Genomic DNA, 22,547 nt, shown 5'->3' with positions numbered 1-22,547 from the left:
GACAGAGAGAGAGAAAGAGAGAGAGAGAGTAAATATAAAGAGAGAGGTTGGTTGTGTTGATTGAGCGGTGTTCAGTGATCAGCAGCTGTGGATCCCAGAGGTGCTCTGAACTTCTCTGGTTTCTCCAACATGGCGCTGATTCAGAATCCAGAGCAGAACACATCCAGCTCTGTTCAGCTTTTTACACAACTAACACCATCACCAGGGTTCTGAGCAGAGTCATCTTACAGATCATCCATCAGTCTTTATGGGTAAGGAACAGGTCTGGAATCTTTGCAGGTGTGATATCTTTGCCAGGGATGTGTGTTTAGCGATCTCCAGCACTGGGGACTGAATCCTGAATCCCTGCAATCTGTTCTCAGCAGTAGGAGCCTGTAAGAAAAATCGTAAGAAAAAATCTGTACTGTTTCCTGTAAGTATTGTTGCATTTTCTGATGAGAAATTGGCATTCCCATTGGATCGACTGGAAATGTAAGGTGCTTGTTCATACCTCTAGATAAGGAACATACTCTGGGTCAGGCCATAGTTCCATTGAAAAACTTTATTTTAACAAGGAAAGAGCATAAATGACCACAAAACAAGCAGTAGTTCTCATAAAACCATCATAAAATGAGAGTTTAGCTGGGGAAGACCCTTATCCACCCTCTAACCCAACACCAAAAATAAAGCTCCACCAGTGGAACTGCCATGACTAAACCCAACCAATGAGCACTACAGAACTAAAACACTTTTTTATGTTTGTTTTCTTTACTTTTCACAGGTACTTTTCCCATTAAATATGACCTTTTTCTCTCTCTTTGTTGGAGCAAGAGCTTCTTTATAAAGTCTGGAAGCCAATCAGTTCTTGGAGGCCAGTCTGGAGTCGCCTCTTTCATTGCTGTGAGGAGGGATTTGGGCTTTTCAAACATAACTTGAGGTCACCATGAGTGTGATGATAGATTGCATTCAGTAGCTTCATGCTGTGTTTAGTTTCAAGAAAGAGCATAAATGACCACAAAACAAGCAGTAGTTCTTTAATAAAATCATCATAAAATGAGATTTAAGCTGGTGGAGATCCTTATCCACCCTCTAACCCAACACCAAAAATGTGAATAATGCTCTACCAGTGTAATTTCCACAACTAAATCCAACCAATGCTTTTGAGATTCACTTAACTGGTTTTACTATTATTTATTTTGTGAATTCCTTACAATAGCAAGTCTTTACAGCACTTAATGATCTATATTCTATAACATCTTAGTGATTTAGATTCCACAAAGCCTAGATACCCGAATCTGATCCTTTGTTTTCTTTTCTTTTCACAGGTACATTTTCCATCAAATATGACCTTTTTTCTCTCTTTGTTGGAGCAAGTACTCCTTCATAAAGTGTGGAAGCCAAACAGTTCTTGGAGGCCAGTCTGGAGTCGCCTCTTTCATTGCTGTGAGGAGGGATTTGGGCTTTTCAAACAGAACTTGAGGTCACCATGAGTGTGATGATGACAGATTGCGTTCAGTAGCTTCATGCTACGTTCACTTTCACAAATGTTTCGGCATTGGGAATGTGTACAGTAGCAAAAGCAGAAAAGGTAAAGTTTACCTTCGGACTCTGCGTCCACGTTGTATGCATGTGTGTGTGTGTGTGTGTGTGTGTGTGTGTGCGTCTTTACGAGCTCGAGTTAGTCAGGCTTGGCAGCGATTCCTCTGAATGCTTGAAATCTAATCCCACTTCTGTTCCAAATTTGCCTCTTAATAGCAGAAAACTGCAGCTTTCCTCCAGGAAAAGAGCCGTACGGAAATCAGGTCCTGAACACTGCAAAGTTTTACTTGCTAATTACGACAAACTGGGGACAAACAAATCACTGTTTTTATGCACAGGCCCTGAAACTGCAGTCTATATATGGGCTGGAGGGAAAGTGCAGCTGCAGCAGAGTCATAGATACTTACTAAAGTAACCAAATGTACGAACTGAGTGCATGTTCTACTCAACGACTGAACAGATCATGTATTTTACACATATACAGGGGTTGTACAATGAAACTGAAACACCTGGTTTTAGAGCACAATAATTTATTATCCTGACGGACAGTTCTGGTGGAAACAGGAGAGTTGAGGTGAACATTGAATTCTGCCGTGATTTGATCAGCCGTGGTTTTATGTTTTTGGATACAATCCGGGTTAGCACCCGAACATCCCTTTCAGACAGCTTCCTCTTACAGTGTCCACAGTTAATCCTGTTGGATGTGGTTCATTCTTCTTGGTGGTATGCTGACATTACCCAGGGTACCGTGGCTCTTGATTCATCACAAAGACTTGCTGTCTTGGTCACAGATGTTCCAGCAAGACGTGCACCAACAATTTGTCCTCTTTTGAACTCTGGTATGTCACCCATAATGTTGTGTGCATTGCAATATTTTGAGCAGAACTGTGCTCTTACCCTGCTAATTGAACCTTCACACTGCTTACTGCTCTTACTGGTGTAATGTGCAATTAATGAAGATTGGCCACCAGGCTGCTCCAATTTAGCCATGAAACCTCCCACACTAAAATGACAGGTGTTTCAGTTTCATTGTCCAACCCCCTGTATATTCAGTGTAAAAAACTCCTCCCTTAATGGCTGTATAGATCTTATATATCATATATACCGTAAGGTCAATTAGCACTGTAGCACTCAGGTCCATCTCATATACAGATCATATACAGCTCTGGCAAAAAAAATTTTAGAGACCACTTCAGTTTCTGAATCAGTTTCTCTGATTTTGCTATTTATAGGTTTATGTTTGAGTAAAATGAACTGTGTTATTTTATTCTATAAACTACGTAAAACATTTCTCCCGAATTCCAAATAATCAGACCTCAAACAATGCAAAGTTTTAAGAGTTCAGAAATCAATATTTGGTGTAATAACCCTGGTTTTTAATCTTTTAAGTTTTAATTTTAAGTTTTCATGCATCTTGGCATGTTCTCTTCCACCAGTCTTACACACTGCTTTTGGGTAACTTTATGCTACTCCCTCCTGGTGCAAAAATTCAAGCAGTTCAGCTTGGTTTGATGGCTTGTGATCATCCATCTTCCTCTTGATTATATTCCAGCGGTTTATAGATTGGTAAAATCAAAGAAACTCATCATTTTTAAATGATCTGTTATTTTTTTTTCCAGAGCTGTACATCGTATATATATATATATATATACACGATCAGTGGTTCAACATTTCTCTCAAGGAATGTGTAGGGGTAACTCTTGGTCTTTCTTGCCAGGGTTGTCCGAATGAGTGCCAATATCTGAAATATTTTTAATACCCTTAAGTAGTGTCCAAATACTTTTGCCCATAGTGTTCTTTAAGGCTGTTAAAACAAGGATCATCTGGTGATTCTCAGCATACACTCAAAGATCTCACCAGACACATACACTCACACACACTCACACACACTCACACACTCTTACTCAGTGTAAGAGAAGGAGGAGGAACTTCTCGCAAAAAGGTCAAAAACAACTGCGCTCAAATCCAGAAGCTCTAAAACACAGTGAAGAGCTGAGCTGCACTGCTTGAGCCCTTTATAAGTACCATTGTAAGAACTGTGATCTGTGAAGCTGTTTATCTGGGCAGTAAAAAAGTGTTTATTTAAAGTAACACAAATGTTATATAAACTTTTCCACTGTACTGTAGTATAAAGAGGAGATGGGACAAAATATGGCTTTTGCGATATATTGTATTGTTTTTGTTTGCAACACATTATCAATACGCGGCATCAAATACCAATATTTGAAACATATTGAAACATAGGAGCTCTAAACTCCCAAAAGTGTACTTAATGACTTACTAAAGTTACTAAAGTGTTCCCGATCCTTCCCAACCCTGAATATGTAAAGGTAACTCTTTCCTGGTGCGGTCCCGATGAGTGCCAGTTTCATCATTACGTTTTTGATGGTCTTTGTCACTGAGCTTGAGGATACTTTCAGAGTTCTTGAATTTTTTCATTTGACTGAACTTCATTTTCTTTGGACTTTGGACTTGATAAAACACAGTGGATCAACACCAGCAGATGACATGTCTCTCCACCAAACCATCATTGTTTGATTGGTGGAAACTTCACTCTAGACCTCAAGCAGTTTGGACTGTGTGTCTCTCCACTCTTCCTCCAGACTCTGCCCCCTTGATTTACTTTAAATGAAATGTAAAATTTACTGATGATCAGTGATGGTTTGGAGAGACATGTGCAACATCTGCTGGTGTTGATCCACTGTGTTTTATTATCAAGTCTAAAGTCAGTGCAGTGTTTTTTTATTTTATTTTTTTTTTATTATGAAATATAAAAAAACAATCACAATTTGCCCCCAAAGAGCTTGTCGGTAAGGTTATCTAGCTGGCAGCTAAGGTTAGCTAGCTTGTCACTGGCTTTAGTTCTCTCCTTGGTAACATTAACATTTTAGCTAGCTCAACACTGAGTTTAGCTAGCTTGTTGCTAAAGTTTGCAAGCTTGTCGCTAAGGTTAGCTAGCTAGTCGCTAGCCTTAGTTCTCTCCCTGGTAACATTAGTGTGTTACCTAGCTTGTTGCTAAGGTTAGCTATCTCGTCGCTAAGGTCAGTGCTCTTCCCGATAATATTAATATGTTAGTTAGTTCGCTGCTAACATTAGTTTTCCTGCTAGTTTTTACTTATCTGTCCTTTATTTTAAATGTCTGGAAAATTAGTCATGTTCCCAGAGGAAAAATTTACATTCTGCTGAATGTTTCTTCTTTTAGTAATGATAGAAAAAAGGTTCAGTTTCTAACGAACCTCACCTCAGACAGAGGACTCAAACCTGGCCGATCTTGTCCACAGTCTCAGAGTCCGAGACCGAGACAAGACCCATTCCAAACAAGGTCTCGAGAAAGAGACCGAACTCAATTACTACAACACTAGGGACTTCTAGGGGTTTCTCTCCCATGACTTATGGCATGTCATTAAAGACAATGTGAAGAAAAGAGAACGTGAGAGAAAGAGAGAGAGAGAGACAAACAGAGATAGCGAGAGAGAGACATATAGAGAGACAGACAGAGAGTGAAAGTTAGTGACCCACTCAGAATATCAGTGCTAACATTGATCAGGTTACTGCATTTGATTTATGATTCGGCAGCTGCATACACTCACCATGAAGCTACACAACCCACAGACAAAGAACACACACACACACACACACACACACTCCCAGCATGTCATTTATCCACTCACCTCCCACTAATAACAGTACCTGACCAAGTGCAGCGCCTGACTCACTTCATACTTCATATGTGATTCACACTGCACTGGAAGCAAACTCACCCTGGACACACACACACACACACACACACACACACACGCACACACACATTTTGTGTGAAATGAATATGCTCTAAATTGCATGCCTGGACTTCAAAGCACCACTGCCTTATTTACCACAGTTGCAGCATGATCTGACCCTATAATTGCAGCGTGATCTGACCCAACACCTCACTTCCTGTTTACAGAGGATTACTGACAGGGGGTTTTGTATTGGGAAAGTCGCTGCTGTGCTGGAAAAATACAGATTTTTTCGACTAGTAGAACATTTTCTGAATGTTAAAGTTACCGTTCTTAAAACGTTCAATCTGCCAAGTTTTCTAGGTGTTCTTAGAACATTTTAGTTTTTTTTCCTAGTAACGTTGCACCAGTGTCAATTTTTTTAGGAATGTCTTTTAACATTTCCATAATGTTTGTATTTGTGTAGATTGGAATTTTATGTGAGAAACATTCTCATAATACTGTCATGCAAACTGTCATTATCATGTCTCATGTTTTTAAGATGTTATTAGAACATTATTTCTATAACATTACAGGTTAACCTTTCTGTAACCTTTTTAAAACATTGATAAACAATAACCATTCCTAAAATGTTTATTTTGTGTTAGCTGGAGTCAGATGATGATCTTAGAAGATGGTCTTAAATGGTTAAGGTGGTTGAAAAACTGATGGTCACTCAAGCTAAAACATGCCCTATACTACTAAGGCGCTGCCACTATGATCGGGAGCTCGCTGGTTCGAATCCCAGTCATGCAGCTTACTATCAAATGCTAGAGCCCTGTAAAAGCACAACTGGCATTGCTCTCTCTGGGTGGGTACAGTAGATGGCGCTCTTTCCCCTTAATCACTCCTAGGGTGATGTGGATCAGCACAAGGCTGCCTCTGTGAGCTGATGTATCAGAACTGATCCTGCGCTTTCCTCCCAGTGTTAGCGGTGTGATGCTACTCGGCCAATACTGCATCAGTTTAAAAAAAAGAGGCGGAGTCTGACTTCACACATGTCCTACGCAATCCTACACTTTCTTATGGACACAGATACATCCTTTTTTGGCCATATTAGATGAGATGAGATAGTGAGTAAAAGCATGCACTTTAGATTGTGTTCAATAGTGCCTCTACAAAAAGCGCACTATTACAACAGGACAATGCTCATCCTCATACTGCTGCCATTTTAAGGACTTGGAACCTCTGCAAATCTATACTGACATCCTGCACTTTTCATTATTATATGAGATACTGATCATATCAGACTTAATTTGTTAATAATTTATTGTTCCTGGTAACTTTTACCTTCCTTCCAAATACCGTCGCAATCCCACACTTCCTTCTGGATACAGATACATTGTTTTTTGCCCATATTAAATGAGATGAGATAGTGAGTAAAAGCATGCATGCAATATTTTTAGATATCTGCTCTCTGCCAGGATATAACTCAGCAGAGATGGACTTTGCTTAATCTCTTGATCTGACCATTAGAACCCTTACGCTGGGCAACTTCTTAGGATTGTTTTCAGATAAAGTAGAGCCAGAGGTTAAAGAAACGTATTATCGCAACATTGGGCTGTCAAAGTGCCTCCGCAAAGAGCACTGTTACAACAGGACAATGCTCGTCCTCACACTGCAGCTGTCTTAACAGCTTGAACCATCTGCAACTCTGTACTACATCTTGCACATTGCAAACTTAATTTTTAATAATTGATTGTTCCTGGTAACTTTTATCTTCCTTCCAAATACCAGCGCAATCCTAAACTTCCTTCTGGACACAGATACATTTTTGTCCAATGATGAGATTAGATGAGATAGTGAGTAAAAGCATGCATGCAATATTCTTAGATATCTTCTCTCTGCCAGGATATAACTCAGCAGAGATGGACTTTGCTTAATCTCTTAATCTGACCATTAGAACCCTTACACTGGCCAGTGCTATGAAGGGAGGCAGGTTAGATTTTAAGATTTCCAGCTCTGAAAGGATTCTTGCACAATCACTGAGTAAGCATGGAGTGTGCGAGCCATAAAATACATTAGACAGAGAGCGAGAGAGAGAGAGAGAGAGAGAGAGAAAGAGAGAGAAAGAGAAAGAGCGAGAGACTATAAAAGACAACACAGAGAAGCCTGACCCCTGTTGCCCGAGTGTCTTAGCCAGCAGTTCATCTCTCACCAAGACTCTGCTTCCAGCACACAGAACACATTCCAGCCCCGTCCCAGTGGCAACTGCAACACTTAGCTCTGCTATTACTGCTATTACACCACTCCGGCCCCGCGGGGCCACTTACTCACACGTCCACCAGGTCCGGTTACCCGCTGCCCCGCTCAGAGCTTCACTGTGCCCGGGCTATTGTTGTCCGAGAGCCCTCGTCGATATGGATCTCCATTAGTGATGGAATTGTTCCAAAAGGCCTATTTGTTTGCTTAGAACAGGTACCAAATTACATCCCAGTGAACAGAGAACATTATAGGAATGTTTAGTAGCAATGTTTTAAAAAGGTTCCAGTATGGTTACCTGTAATATTAAAGAAATAATGTTCCAGAAAAGTTCTGAAAACATCTTATTCTTAATGTTCTCAAACATTATGGAAATATTAAAAGTTAAAACATTCCTAAAACTAAAAACTAATTAAAACGTTGACATTACTAGAATGTTTAAAGAGGATTGATTGAAAAAATTGATTAGGATTGAACTTTCTAAGAATGATACATTCTACCTAGGTAGCAACTAAAGTCCAACTTTTGCTGGTACAGTAGATGGTTTTTTAAGGTCTTTAATGTGATCTAGAGGGTTAACCAGCCCTTGGTGAACAAACTTGGTCATTCTGGTGAAAATGGTGATCCACCACTTTGTTTATTCTGGTGAAAATGGTCATGCAGGTCAACCAGCATATTAAGCTGATCATGGTTATGAACCACTTTGATTATTCTAGTGAAAATGGTCATGCTAGTCAACCAGCATGTTTTTGCTGGCTGTGCTGGTCATGGTGGTCAACCACTTCGGTTATTCTGGTGAAAATGGTCATGTTGGTCAACCAGAATGTTCTTGCTGGCTGTGCTGGTCATGTTGGTTCAACAACTTTGGTTATTCTGGTAGACCAGTTTGCTGATGCTTGTCATGCTGATTGACCAGCTTGGAGATGAGATTGGCTGCTAACACTGGACAAGGAGCATGGACTTGCTTGGTTGTGTTGGTAATGCGGGCTGACCAGTATGTTCTTGTTGGTTGTGTTGGTCAACCAGCATGGTGATATTGGTCATACTGTGTGTTGTTCTTGCTGGTCTGGCTGGTCAACCAATGTGTTGTTGCTGGTTGTGTTGGTCAACCAGGTTGGCCAAGTTCGGTTATGATGGCCATGCTTATAGACCAGCTAAACCATCTAACTCAAACAAAGAAAAAACACCCTATACTGGTTGGCCATGCAGTTTTTTTTAGCAGGGATGCATCTATCCAGTGTATCTAGTTTAAGAATATAGATGTTTAAGGATAATCCGCTACGTTCCATACAGCTGTGGGTGGTGGACCTGAATTGACAGTACTGAATCTGACGGCTACAATAGAAAACAACAGTCTTTCTGGTATGTTTTGATGATTTGGTCCTGAGCTCATATATCTAATTTGCACTTTTATTGGACCCGGGGCTCCGGGGGGCCATAAGCCCACTTTTGTGTAGAGTACAGTCTCCACGGATCTCCTCCTCCTCACCCGACGTGTCCATAACTTCAAGGCCTGACAGAGCAGCTCCCTCAGCGGCAGGCAGACAGACAGCAGTGGGCTCTGACCTCTGACCTCTGGATTGATTTAAGGCTGGAGGCTGTGTGGGGGGAGATTGGGGGGCACGCGCCTGAGTGTGAGCTGTTTATGTGGAAAGAGGAGAGAAATGGGGGCCGAGGAACAGAGGTGAGGCGGTGAGTAAAACTTTGAAGAAGCTTCATCATAGTTCTGGGAGTAGATCATCTGGCTGAGCTGCTGGTCTACAGCGTGAGACGCTGCAGAGACACTGCTGGGAGTTTGAGGGCGTCCACTATATTAAAGGCCTGTTGGTTAGCTGTCTGGCCAGGCTGTGTGAAAATGTGCACTACTAAATTACTATCGCACTTATTCACCTCCCATTTCACATGTAATAACACTGTAATTAATGCATACTTACTATATTTTTAGAAAATACAAAAAAAAAACAACACAATAAAGCCCACAGATATAGCAAATAAACACTAGAAAGAAAACTAAAGAAACACTAGCAATATAGCGTAAATACTAGCAATAGTGTAAAGCGAACGCTAGTGATATTGATGAGCATAAACTAGCATGGAAGCAAAGGAAATGCTAGCAATATAGTGAGGTAAACACTAGCAATATAGTTATGCAAAAACGAGCAAAATAGCAACATAAACACCAACAGTGTAGCAAAGTATGCATAAGAGACAGAGCAAACACTAATAAGACAAAACAAAAGAAACACTAGCAATATAGCAAAGCAAAGGCAAGAACAGCAAATTTAGAGTATAGCAAGAGCACTTACTATACAGCAAAGTGGACACGAGCAATAAAACCATTTAAACAGAAGCAGAAAGTAAAACAAGTAGCATAACCAACCCACCACATATTTATCCAACTTTTCCTAATATGTTGTCAAATCTAAAGGACATAGAGGCATTAGCTGTGTCCATACTATTTATTTTTATGTTAGAATTTTAGCTCTTTTTTCTACTATGTAAACTGACAAATGTGGCATTGAAATACGTAAAGAATTTCTTTATGTCTGTCTCTCATTTGCTTAAATTACTTTGCTCCCAAAATGTGTAGAAGAGTCCCGCAATCTCGGGACAGGTGAGATGTCTGATATAGCAGTGTTAACAAATTAAAAACTAAACAGTAACTGGTGATATATAAAGGACTTGATATGACACCTAGTTTAAGACACAAATGTATGATTATTTCGGCTTTTATAATATATAGGTGAATTACAGAGTTAGCTACTGTATCCAGCGCTACAGGTAGAAGTCATGCTCTCCTGCTAATCTGGGATCTCCATATGGTGAAGAGGCTTTAAGAGAAAGAAAACTTCATCATAGAAGCTCCAGTGAGCTTCCAAAAGTCATCTGCTTCTGTAAACACTGAAACTTTTCCAAAAATCCTGTGAAAGGATCTGCAAAGAGCAGCTCGTCCCGTCCCTATCCCTCACAACACAGTGCCAACCGCATCCTTAGATGAACCGCCGTGATGAAAAGCTTCCATTGTGTCAGCACTTTATGAGCCAAATCAGTGCGTCCCTGAAGTGCATATTAAGCTTTTCATGAAGAAAGAGCGTGATTTTCAGCCCTGCAGGAATGTATCGGGACAGGCCGCGTCCGGAAAACCAGTCCTCCTCTTCCTCTTTATTTACAGAAAATCATTTATTACAGGAGCTTTATCTCTGAGTGTTGTGTGAAAGTTTCTGAAGGGGTTCTGCAGCTCTGGAGGAGCGAGGCAGGGTTTATCTGCTGTCGTAAACCAGAAGAGAGAACGCAACCTGGCTGACACTAATAGTCTCTGGGTGAGAAAGAAGAGGTAGAGTTTTAAAAGCTCAAAGGAACGCCTGCCTTTACTGACAAACACTCAGAGAAGAAAGAAAAGAAAGAAACAGAAAAAAAAGACAAATTAAATCAGCCAGAAAACTCAGTTAAACTCAGTTAAACTCAGTTTAAAATAAAAAAGTATTTATGAGCTGCTGGGTATCAGAATCTGACATTATACAGCAGCTTTAGAGAGAGAGAGAGAGAGAGACAGAGACAGAGACAGAGAGAGAGAGAGAGAGAGAGAGAGAGAGAGAGAGAGAGAGAGAGAGAGAGACAGAGAGATAAAGGGAAAGAAACATTAAAAGACAGTGTGTAAGAGAGAGACAAAGAGATAGAGAGTGAAAGAGAGAGAAATATTGAGACAGAGAGGAGAGAGAGATAAACAGAAATAAAGTCAAATAGAGAAAGTGAGAAACAGAGAGAGATACAGAGAGAAAGATGCTAAGAGAGAGGAGTGAGAACGATAGAGAGAGAGAGAAATAGAGAGAGAAGGGGGAGGGAGAGACATATAGAGAGTGCGACATAAGGAAAGAGAGAGATAGAATAAGACATAGAGAGAGACAAAGGGACAGGAAGACATAGAGTACAAAGAGAAAGAGAGAGTAAAGGAGAGAAATAAAGAGAGAAACATATAGTGAGAGAGAGACATCGAGAATTAGTCAAAGAGAGAGAGGCATGAAGAGAGAGAGACAGAGAAAGAGAGACATTTAAAAAGACAGAAGAGAAAGAGAGACATAAAGAGAGAGAGAGAGAGAGAGAGAGATACAGAGAGATAATTACAGTCTGAGTTTGAATACACTAAAAAAATGATGAGTAATATTTACTTTAAAAAAGTTTTGCAACTTTCTGCATTTGCTTTTTTTAAGTAATTTTATTTCAGATAAATTTAAGTAACTTCAACTCGGTTTCAAAACTTAAATATTACATAGAGTAAATAAGTGACGTGAACTTCAGTCAATCCTTTCTTTTAGTAAACTTTACTTCATTTCTTTTTACTGAATCAATCCTTTCTTTTAGTAAACTTTACTTCATTTCTTTTTACTGAATCAATCCTTTCTTTTAGTAACATTTACCTAATGTTTGCATACATTATTACCTAAATATAATTACTTCATTTATATAATATTACTGAAATTTAAATATTTTTAGTTAAAACACACATTCAAATATTTACTTAACCTCAAAGATTTATTTTGTAAACAGATCAAGTCTCACTGTCTCAACACATGGATGGCATGTAATACATTTATTTCAGTAAAATCAAAAATATTTCAGTAATTATAATATATTATGTATCATACATTATTTGAGTAATATTGCATAAATTGAGTAATTGTAATTAGGTCATATTTTATACAGAGTAAAGTAAAGTTTACTAAAAGAAAGGATTGACTCAGCAAAAATAATTTAAGTAAAGTTTGCTAAAAGAAAGGATTGACTGAAGTTCAGTTCACTGAAGTTACTGAAATTGATCTGAAATTAAATTTACTTAAAAAAAAGCAAATGCAGAAAGTTGCCAAACTTTTTCAAAGTAAATTTTACGCATAATTTTTTTCAGTGTAGGTTGGAGCTCAAGTTCTCCACGTCCTGCTGCTGGAGAACTTCTGGGTCAGTGGAAGGAGTCCTGAGGAGTCCCGAGATCATCATTACTGCAGCATGAAGCTCACTCTACCCTGACTTTCTCTCTCTCTCTCTCTCTCTCTCTCTCTCTCTCTCTCTTTTCCCAACCTTTACCCGTACGCCAAAGCTCAAACAGCAGTGATATTTTCATAACCCAGCGTTGTGTGTGAGGTAAGCTGCTATAAGAGACCGAGAGTCCGTGTGGGCTAATAGTGCGCAGAGGTATCCGCCCTTAACAGCTGCAGCTGACGTGACGTCTTCTCTGGACCCTGATCTGGTCTCAGCAGCAGGACAGTGCTCAGAATAGTGCCAGTACCCCGCAGCTCGGGGTGTGGACTCGGTCAAGAGCACCAGCTAGCGCATGACCTGGGCTGTAATTAAATGGGCTCCAAAAATGGAGACCTATATCCCACCGACTGGCTCGATGCCCTTTCTTTAAACAACAAAATAATAATTTGAGATAATAATTTACATTTATCGATACGTTCCTTTTTCACTGAGACTAACAGAATGTCATACAGAGTCAATAACTGCAATATAGTACCAGTCAAATCTTCTTATTTAATGTTTTTATTTATTTTTCTTATATTGTAAATGAATAGTGAAGAGATCCAGACTATGAATGAACACATAAGGAATCATGTAGTAATTTAAAACTGTTAAACCAATCAAAATACTTTGCAAATGCATTTAGGTTCTCTAATCTAAGGTGCAAACCTGGGTAATGCTTTATAATACCGCCCGCATTTTAGAGGGTAATTTCTGTGTACATATAGATTAAGAATGATAAAACACTGTGCACTACATAATACAGCCAACTGCTCCCTGTTGTTTCTGAGTAATTACTGAGTAATTACTGTGTACTTATAGAGTAAGAACAGTAAAAATCAGATGAGGTGTGAGTTTATTAAGCATAAATATAAAACCTTGTGGTTTCTGTGTATTAATGAAAACATTTTCTTTAAAATTGTAGCATTCCTGATATTGTATTATTGAAAATATATCAATATTATTATTGTATTTTAGACTGTTTTAGCAGCTCCACCCTTGACAGTTTTAAAAACATAAATCTAATTCCCATCTTCTTTTACAAACTCATTAAAAAAATTATTAGAATTATAATTCCTTGAAGTGTGACTGGAAGACTGCTATATACATAACTGCCATGAACAAAAGGCAAAATGATTATATATCACTTTATATGAAATTTGCATAACAAGTTTAGGGAAATTGCAGGTTCTTGTGTTCTTTATTTGTACCTACATTTAAGTATGAGTAGGACCCCATAAGTATTTTCTAAATACCATAAGTGTTGGGAAAGTATAAGGTAAGTTTCATAAAGTTACCTAGTTGTTACACTCTTGTTCCTGGTTGTACTTTATTTATATGTACTGTATAGTTAAAGTACCTGTAGGACCTGGTAAGTATTTTAAATGCACTGGTTCATCCAGAGAAGTTACACCGTAAGTAAAGGGAACTTACCCTCTAAAAAATGGGCTGTATTATAAAGCCTTACCATGCAATCCTGTGCAACAGAGGGACTCCTGCTCTTCCTTCCCTTTTCTGAGGCAGTCCTGATGAGTGCCAGTTTCATAACATTTTTGATGGTCTTTGCAACTGAAAAAAAAAGTTCTTGACATTTTTCGAATGGACTGATCTTGATGTCTTAGTATTCTAAGTATTTTTTTCCTTAGTTGAGTAATTCTTGATATAATCTGTATTAAAACATTAATTAAATAGAGCTATTCACTGTACACCTGTAACTCTACCTCCTCACAACTTCACACACAGCTGTTAACTCAATGGCCTCATAAAGCTGACTGAGAAAATCCAGCCAAGATGTGCAAAGCTGTTGAAGAATCCAAATTCCATTAAATGTAATAGATTGGATGACTTTAGTATCAATCTACAATGCAGAACATTTTAAAATAAAAAAAAATACATTACGTTTATCATATCTACAGTTAAATGAGTAAAATTCATATAAAAGTAAATAAAAAAGAAACACATAATGTAACTAGGGATCAAATTATTAGCTTTCTGATGGTTGGCTAAATGCCCAAGCACTTAGACAGTCACACCACTCAGAAGCTTAGTGCTAAGCTCACTGAACTTTGTTAAAATAATGTGATATTTTCACTCTTTTCACAAAGAAGTAAATCAAACTGAATGCTTACAGTAGAGTATGATACAGGCTATTCACTAGCACACGAGCAGACAGGAAAATACACTGATCTGTCATCAGTATAAAGGGAAGATGCAGGAGATCTATTCAGTGTTTGCAATCTATTCAGATGCATTCATATGAGACTGAGCTGTGTAGGACGTGTATGGAAATGCCAGGATTCTCTACTGAACAGGAATGAGGAATGCAGGGGTGAAATGACGACAAAGCTAGCTAAAGCTAAGCCTCTTTTAAGCGTTTATCACTGATTACCCGCATCTGTCAAATCTTAAAACTTTTTGAGGACAGACAAGTAGCTCTTTTCCTCAGGTTAATAACTGCAGATGGCATATTGAGCTCTAAAGAATGAAACGTGTGGAAACTATGCAGCTTTTTGATTGTGTTCATGCTAGCTGCTACAGGTACGTGCTACAGCATTCACTTAGCAATTAGCAATGCTAGCATTCTGAAATGTATGGTGTGTCTCCGAGGCTAGTGCATACACAGTGCATACTCAGATTTTTTCAATGTTTTGTGGCACATAACATTTATTGAGGGCTGTTTTCCATCAGAATAGACCATGAAGCATCCAATGAACAAGTTTACCAACCAATGAAACAGCAGTAACTTAGCTCCGCCCACTGCACTGGAAAACACAGCGACTCTCAAGACATTAGGGCACGGCAGCATTAAAGCTAACAAGCCAAAGTAAGAGCAAAGTTTTACTAATTTTATTTGGTTAGGTTATTTGGTCAGTCTTACAAACCTGCTGAAATAAAAATGAAAAAACAAACACACATGAATAAATAAATAAATAAATAAATAAAGTGCTCAGTGTTTCTCAGCAGTGAGAAGAGAAAACAGGTGCGGATGCCAGTCAGCGGCCAGACTCCCCAGCAGGGAAGCTGCTAACACATTGACTGCCCCCTCGGGCCGCGTTAGCCCTGCCAGAGCGTGGGGCACCAAAGCCTGTGGTGACAGGTCACCCTGGCAGAGCCGGGGCAAGGTGCCAGGACCCATAGTGAGACCTGTGGACAGACACAGCAGTGTAATGAGGCCTGTCTGAAGCTCTGGTTAGCAGCAAGGACACACACACACACACACACACAAACATACAAACACACACACATACACACACACAAATGCTAACACTGTCACTGTCTACAGAAGCTCAGTCAGTTTGCTGCTAAATTGTATTTTGTCCATTTGAAATAGTGAAGAAACATTGGGGTTTTAATACAGTTTTTAAATTTTCTAGTTTTTTATTTCTTGTAACACAAATCTAATGGTATAAGCCGAATGTCTTGTGTTACAAGATGCAAAAATAAAAAAATATATATACATACAAAAATCAAAAACAAGAAATGGAAAAAATAATAAAAACTTGCTCATTCTACAGTTCTAAAAATAATTTTCTATGTTTGTATTTAGCCTCAAACAGACCTGTGTGGGTCAGTATAACATTTATCAGTTAAATTTGACTATTTGGTGCTAAACTAAAAATGAGAAAATTACCTGTAAAACTTAATTTCATTTTGTCCATTTAGCATAGTGAAGAAGAAGTAGGTTTTCTTATCTTTTCCAAACTATAAAGGTCAGTATATGGTATTTACTTATATTATAGTATTAATAATAGTGTGTGATATGAAATTGGGACACAGCCCTGACTCCTACTGTGTTGACGAGTCTATTAGGCAACTAAGGAGACATTTAATTTCTTGCATGTCTTCAGCTTTATTAAATATTCTCTTTCTCTTGCCCACACACACACACACACACTCACACACACTCACACACACACACACACACACACACACACTGCACGCTGACCTGTCGTCTGTTTCACTCGCAAAACTTTCGAAATCAAAGGTTATTTGATCACTCTAAAGATCAAAAGACAGGAATAAAACAGTGATCTGAGCTTCGCTGCTTCACGCATAGGATAAAAGTGTCTCATCGAGAATTATGTAAGACATCGACACCCACCACACACACACACACACACACACAAATCACTCCTCAACCTGAGGCCACAAGACAGACCCTGTGATCCTTCTGTTATCAGACTAAACTGAAGGATCACCTCAGTGAAGAATAGCAGAGAATGCTGTGAACATCTATACAGTCAAACCCAATATAATTTAATATTATTGCATAATGTAATAAATTAATGCAGCCCATTCTGATACATTAGTTGCTGTAAAAATCAGTGAAGTTGGGTCCTGAAACTCAAACTCCCAGAATCCCCAGCAGTGATTAGTGGCAATCAGCCGCACCTGTGCAGCACTCTATATAAACCCCAGTCAAAAAACACACTTCTCTGTCGCACCTTTATAGATGGGTGTCCGGTAACAGACAAAAGAAAGAAGAAATTATAAAAACAAGAAAAGAAAATACAAAAAAAAAAAAAAGAAAGTTAAACTGTGAGATACAGAAGCAGAATCTTACAGGACAGTACTCTGGTGCTCTGTCATGATTCTCAATGGGCTCCAGACTCACCACAACCTGGCTAGAACAAGCAGATTAGAGCATGGCTATACTCCAGTATATTCATTATGGTTTGAAATATACTGCATAGAACATTTCAGACCAGTGTATTAGCCCCTCCCCGCACACATTCTACTATAGTACTATTGAGTTACAAACATTAAAAATGACATAAAGTGCAAGAAACAGCAGTCCCACCCATAACCCGGAGTGACCCCAGTCGTACTTAATATCATGTAAACTGCACTAAACCTCTACAGCTGTTCTCAGTTTAAGCCTCACGGAGGAACAAACAATGAAGAAAAACAACAAAACATGGCTTCAGAAAGTCTGAGATTCCTAAGTCTGATTGAATTATCCTGACGGCTTTTGAGAACATGACCTCATGATTATAAAAACAACATTGTGCTAATTTACTGTTGGCTGAAATAACATTTGTAGATGATTTCAGGGAGAATGTACAGTGATTGTACTGTTGTACTGATTATGATGATGATGATGATGGACACACTTCTGTAGGGTTTATTATAGGGTTATATGGGTATAGGGATATAATAGAGCCTGCACACTTGTAGACTGCCAATGCTGGCATCCCAATTCGTTCCATAAATGCTCAACATACAATAAATCTGGTGATTTGATTGGCCAAGGAAGTGTTGCAATATGGTTGAGACATTCCTGGAAAACCATTGCTATCCGGAGGGTATTCGTTTCTCAGGGGGTCCTGGGGTACAGTAATTTTCTCTTTTATGGGGGTCCTCTTTTATTTTATTCCTGTCCAGAAAGACCATGTGCGTGTTTTTCTCAAGCTGAATTACTTGCTGTTTTTTGCTTAACTCCTTTTTCGTGGTCCTCCGGTAATTTTAGTCCCGTCCAGATCCACATCTCTGAGTTTCCACTGCCACGCACCGTAATTACACTTTGGGTGCGCGTTTTCACGGAGATCCAAGTAAAAAAACAACAGGGAGTGGAAATGGAGGAGCTACTGAACGCTGAATGTCATGTGACTGAGAAAGCCTGAAAAAAATCACTGGTCCTCCTGTTTTTTCAATTGCAGTCCGGATGCAGGAGTTTTATCACTGAGTAGAAGTGTGAAATATTTTTCACAGACGTCCCCCTGAGAAACTAATCCCATCTGAATAGGTCTAAAGGCTACACTACTTCTGGGTAGTGTACCTCCTGGTGAGAGATCGTTGACTGCTAGCCATGCCTTGACAATGCACTTGAAGGCATTTTGCCTAGCTTTGCTTAGATTTAAAGAGGTGGTGCATCATTGGACTGCAAGAATCAGGACGGACATTTCCACAAATCACCCACCATCTAAATCAGGGGTCAGCAATTAAGTTTGGCTGTGGGTCAGATATGTTCAAGCCATTCTGTGGTGGGCCACCAAAAAAAATTGGGAGTGTAATGGGATGGAGTGCTACAGACTAGTAGCTCTCCAGCCCAGAGGGTTGTTGAACTTAATTGCAGAACAGTTGATCTCAAAGCAGGTAAACCCAAAAAACAAAACAAAAAAGTAAATAAACACATCAGTCCTCATGTAGGATCGAACCCGTGTCGTCAGGGTCACGGTCCAATATACTACCGCTGCCCCGGCTAGTGAATTGGGACATGGCCAGGAAAAAAACGCCCTTATAAGGAGACAGAGAGCCCAAGAACAGTTAAAAAACGAGAACGGGTGGAAACTAAAGTCACGCCGAGCCTGACAGAGAGAGAGACAGGGAAGGTATATAAACAAAAGCTCACCAGAGAAGCATTTTATTTTGTATATTTTTTTCATTATTGTTCACTATAGTTTAAACAACCTCACAAGCCAGATGTTTCACGCTTACGGGCTTGCTGACCCCTAGTTTAGATGGTTGGCGATTCTTGCTGTCCAATGATGCTCCCTGTCCTAAAATCTAGGCAACGTTGTTGGCAAAATGTCCTCAAGTGCGTTGTCAAGGCATGACTAGCAGTCATCGATCTCTCACCAGGAGCTACACTACCCAGAATGAACCTTTCAAAGCCTTTTTTTATATGGCAGTGGAGGAAGCACATGAATAACTTTTCTTTTTTATTGTAATCTGTAATAAGTGTAGTTCTGACACTTACAGGGGTTGGACAATGAAACTGAAACACTTGTCGTTATTTTAGTGTGGGAGGTTTCATGGCTAAATTGGAGCAGCCTGGTGGCCAATCTTCATTAATTGCACATTATTGCACCAGTAAGAACAGAGTGGGAAGGTTCAATTAGCAGGGTAAGAGCACAGTTTTGCTCAAAATATTGCAATGCACACAATTTATCATTACGGGTGACATACCAGAGTTCAAAAGAGGACAAATTGTTGGTGCACGTCTTGCTGGAGCATCTGTGACCAAGACAGCAAGTCTTTGTGATGCATCAAGAGCCACGGTATCCAGGGTAATGTCAGCATACCACCAAGAACGACCAACCACATCCAACAGGATTAACTGTGGACGCTGTAAGAGGAAGCTGTCTGAAAGGGATGTTCGGGTGCTAACTCGGATTGTATCCAAAAAACATAAAACCACGGCTGATCAAAACACCTCAACTCTCCTGTTCAACGGTTAATAAAAACTGCATTTAAACACTGTTGGTGGCTTTTTTTTGTACGGTTTATATTGTTTATACAGTTTTCCTGCCCTGTTTTTTTAAAGCAACAAGCCACTCAAGGTCAGGCATTACAGTAATTCAAGCACTTTTATGAGAGTTTTAAACCACTGTTTAGTGTTTAGTGCCTAAAATAGCGATAATGCAAGGCCTCGAGTGGCTTATTACCAGGAATAAAGCGATCAGTGTCACTGATATAATGAGATTTTTTGCGATAAAAAAAGAACACCAATGCACAGCCTGATACCAGATGCCTGTTTTAAGATTAGTTCTTACTGAGTGAACCGTGAACTCATTATCACGACCCGCTCTATCAGATACGGTGTTACCCGCATCTCGAATTTATGAACTTAAGTCAAAAAAAGGAAAAAGGCTGACGACAGATGTTGTATATCAGCATTGTAAATGAGCGATTAATAAGGCTGGGGTTCCGTATTGTTGTCGAACACCAGCGGAATAATCTGCCACAGAGTTCAGTTTCACCTAATCATTACAGTAACAATATCGTAATGAGCGCTCGCACAAAGAACCCATTGAGAGCGTGCTTAACGGAGCTGACTCTGAGCCAACCGCTCAGAGCGGAAAAGGAGAAACACATGGCCCCGGTCAGCTCCGACACGGCTGAGGAAGGAGAAACGGAGGAGAGAAAGAGAGAGAGAGTGGAGGTGAGAGGTGAGGAGATGAAGGTTCAAGAGAAGAGCGTAAAAAAAAGAGAAATAAAGAAAGAATAAATAGAGAAAAAGCAGCAGCAGGAGAGAGCAGACCCTACACTGAAAAAAAAAATTATGAGTATTTACTTAAAAAAAGTTTCGCAACTTTCTTCTTTTCCTTGTTTTAAGTCATTTTAATTTCAGATAAATTTAAGTAACTTCAACTCGGTTTCAAGACTTAAATGTTACATAGAGTTTCTTATAGTAAACTTTACTTAATTTATTTTTGCTAAAGCAATCCTTTTTTTTTGTCTTTACTTAATTTCTGCATACAATATTACCTAATTACAATGACTTAATTTATACAACATTACTCAAATAATTAGGATAAATAATATATTATAATTCCTGAAATATTAATATTTTAGTTAAAACACACATATTACACTGTCTCAACACATGGATGGCATGTAATACATTTTTTTATTATACTACAAACAATGTATTATATGCAATCCATGTGTTGAGACAGTGTAATATGTGTGTTTTAACTAAAATATTAATATTTCAGGAATTATAATATATTATTTATCCTAATTATTTGAGAAAAAAAAATGAGTAATATTATATTAATTAAGTAATTGTAATTAGGTAATATTGTATAAAGAAATGAAGTAAAGTTTACTAAAAGAAAGGATTGACTGAAGTTCAGTTCACTTATTTACTCTGTGTAACATTTAAGTCTTGAAACCAAGTTGAAGTTACTTAAATTGATCTGAAATTAAATTTACTTAAAAAAGGAAATGCAGAAAGTTGCAAAACTTTTTTAAAGTCAATTTTACTCATCATTTTTTTAAGTGTGTTATGGAGTCCTGCTTTTGCCTTGATGGAGATGGTTGTCTGGTGTCATGGTGCACACTTCTAGTATAGTATATACTTAATTGGGTATAAAAATATATTTTAATATATTTTTAATACTACAATTTTAGCGTGTTTGTTTTAATTAGAAGTAGTAATTTAATTTACTTTCTTAAAAAAAAAAAGTTACATGACACATTTAATGTACTTTAAGTGAAGTACTGTAACAGCTGCTCTTAACACACTTTGCTAAAAATGTACAAAAGGTACAAATCTGGAAATAAGTATTTGAGAAGTATATTAAATAAAAAAAATACACTATAATGTATTTTTTTATCATGAAAGGTATTATCAAAGTTTACTTTCAAACATTTGATGAAAGCATAATATTAATGTACTTTTAATATATTGTAAATAAGTACATAACATACGTAGACATTTCTCAATATGTTTTAAGTACAATTAAGTATATATTTATTTCACCAGGGGAGTGAGAGTGAGAGTGAGAGGGAGGATAAGCAGAAAGAGAAAGAGAGAGAAAAAGAGAGAGAGAGAGAGAGAGAGAGAGAGAGAGAGAGAGAGTGAAGCCCGAGGGGGATGTCCAGCTTGTATCTCTCAACCTTCCACCAAATGAAACCTGCTCACTCCCCACAAATTAATTTGGGACTGAGGGATTAAAGCTCTGCAGGATGGCGGATGAAAGGAGAAGAACTCGGACTGGGCCGGCTCTCTCTCCTATTCCCAAACTATTACCACAGCCGTATTGATTTACTGACCCTGCTGAGAAAGAATCACAAATGAATCTTCCACTGACATGTTTGATTCTCAATCTACCTTTACAAAGAAAGGTAAAAAAAATAAAAAAGAAAATTACCTTTGTGGTGGTTTTACCTTTTTTTGTACATTTTAAATCTCTCATTTATATAAAAAAAATAATCATTCTGTCACGTCTGGTGCTGTTAGCTCCTCTGTCCCTTCCACACCCAGCTCTAACGGAGGTTCTCAGGTCAACAACTACATTACCCAGATTGCACCTTCCCCTGTTGTTTCGTCTCTCTCTGTGTTTCATAGCCTCTGTTCTTCACGTCGTAGTTTCTATGTTTATCACTTGTTCATGTTTCTAGTTTCTTGTTTATTTCCGTCTTCCTTGGCTCCTTGTAGATACCCCTGCTTTGTGTTTATTAGTTTATTCCCTTGTATATATATCCCTGCCCTGTTTAGTTTTGGTTATTTCTTGGTTATTTTTGGTAGTTTCTAGTTTCTTGTTTATTCCTTGTTTATGTTCTTAGCTTTGTTTGTTTCTTTGTTTATTTACTCCCTGTTTATACATA

This window comes from Astyanax mexicanus, chromosome 24 (assembly GCF_023375975.1).
Source record: "Astyanax mexicanus isolate ESR-SI-001 chromosome 24, AstMex3_surface, whole genome shotgun sequence".
Classification (NCBI taxonomy): Eukaryota; Metazoa; Chordata; class Actinopteri; order Characiformes; family Acestrorhamphidae; genus Astyanax; species Astyanax mexicanus.
This window is presented reverse-complemented; position numbering follows the sequence as displayed.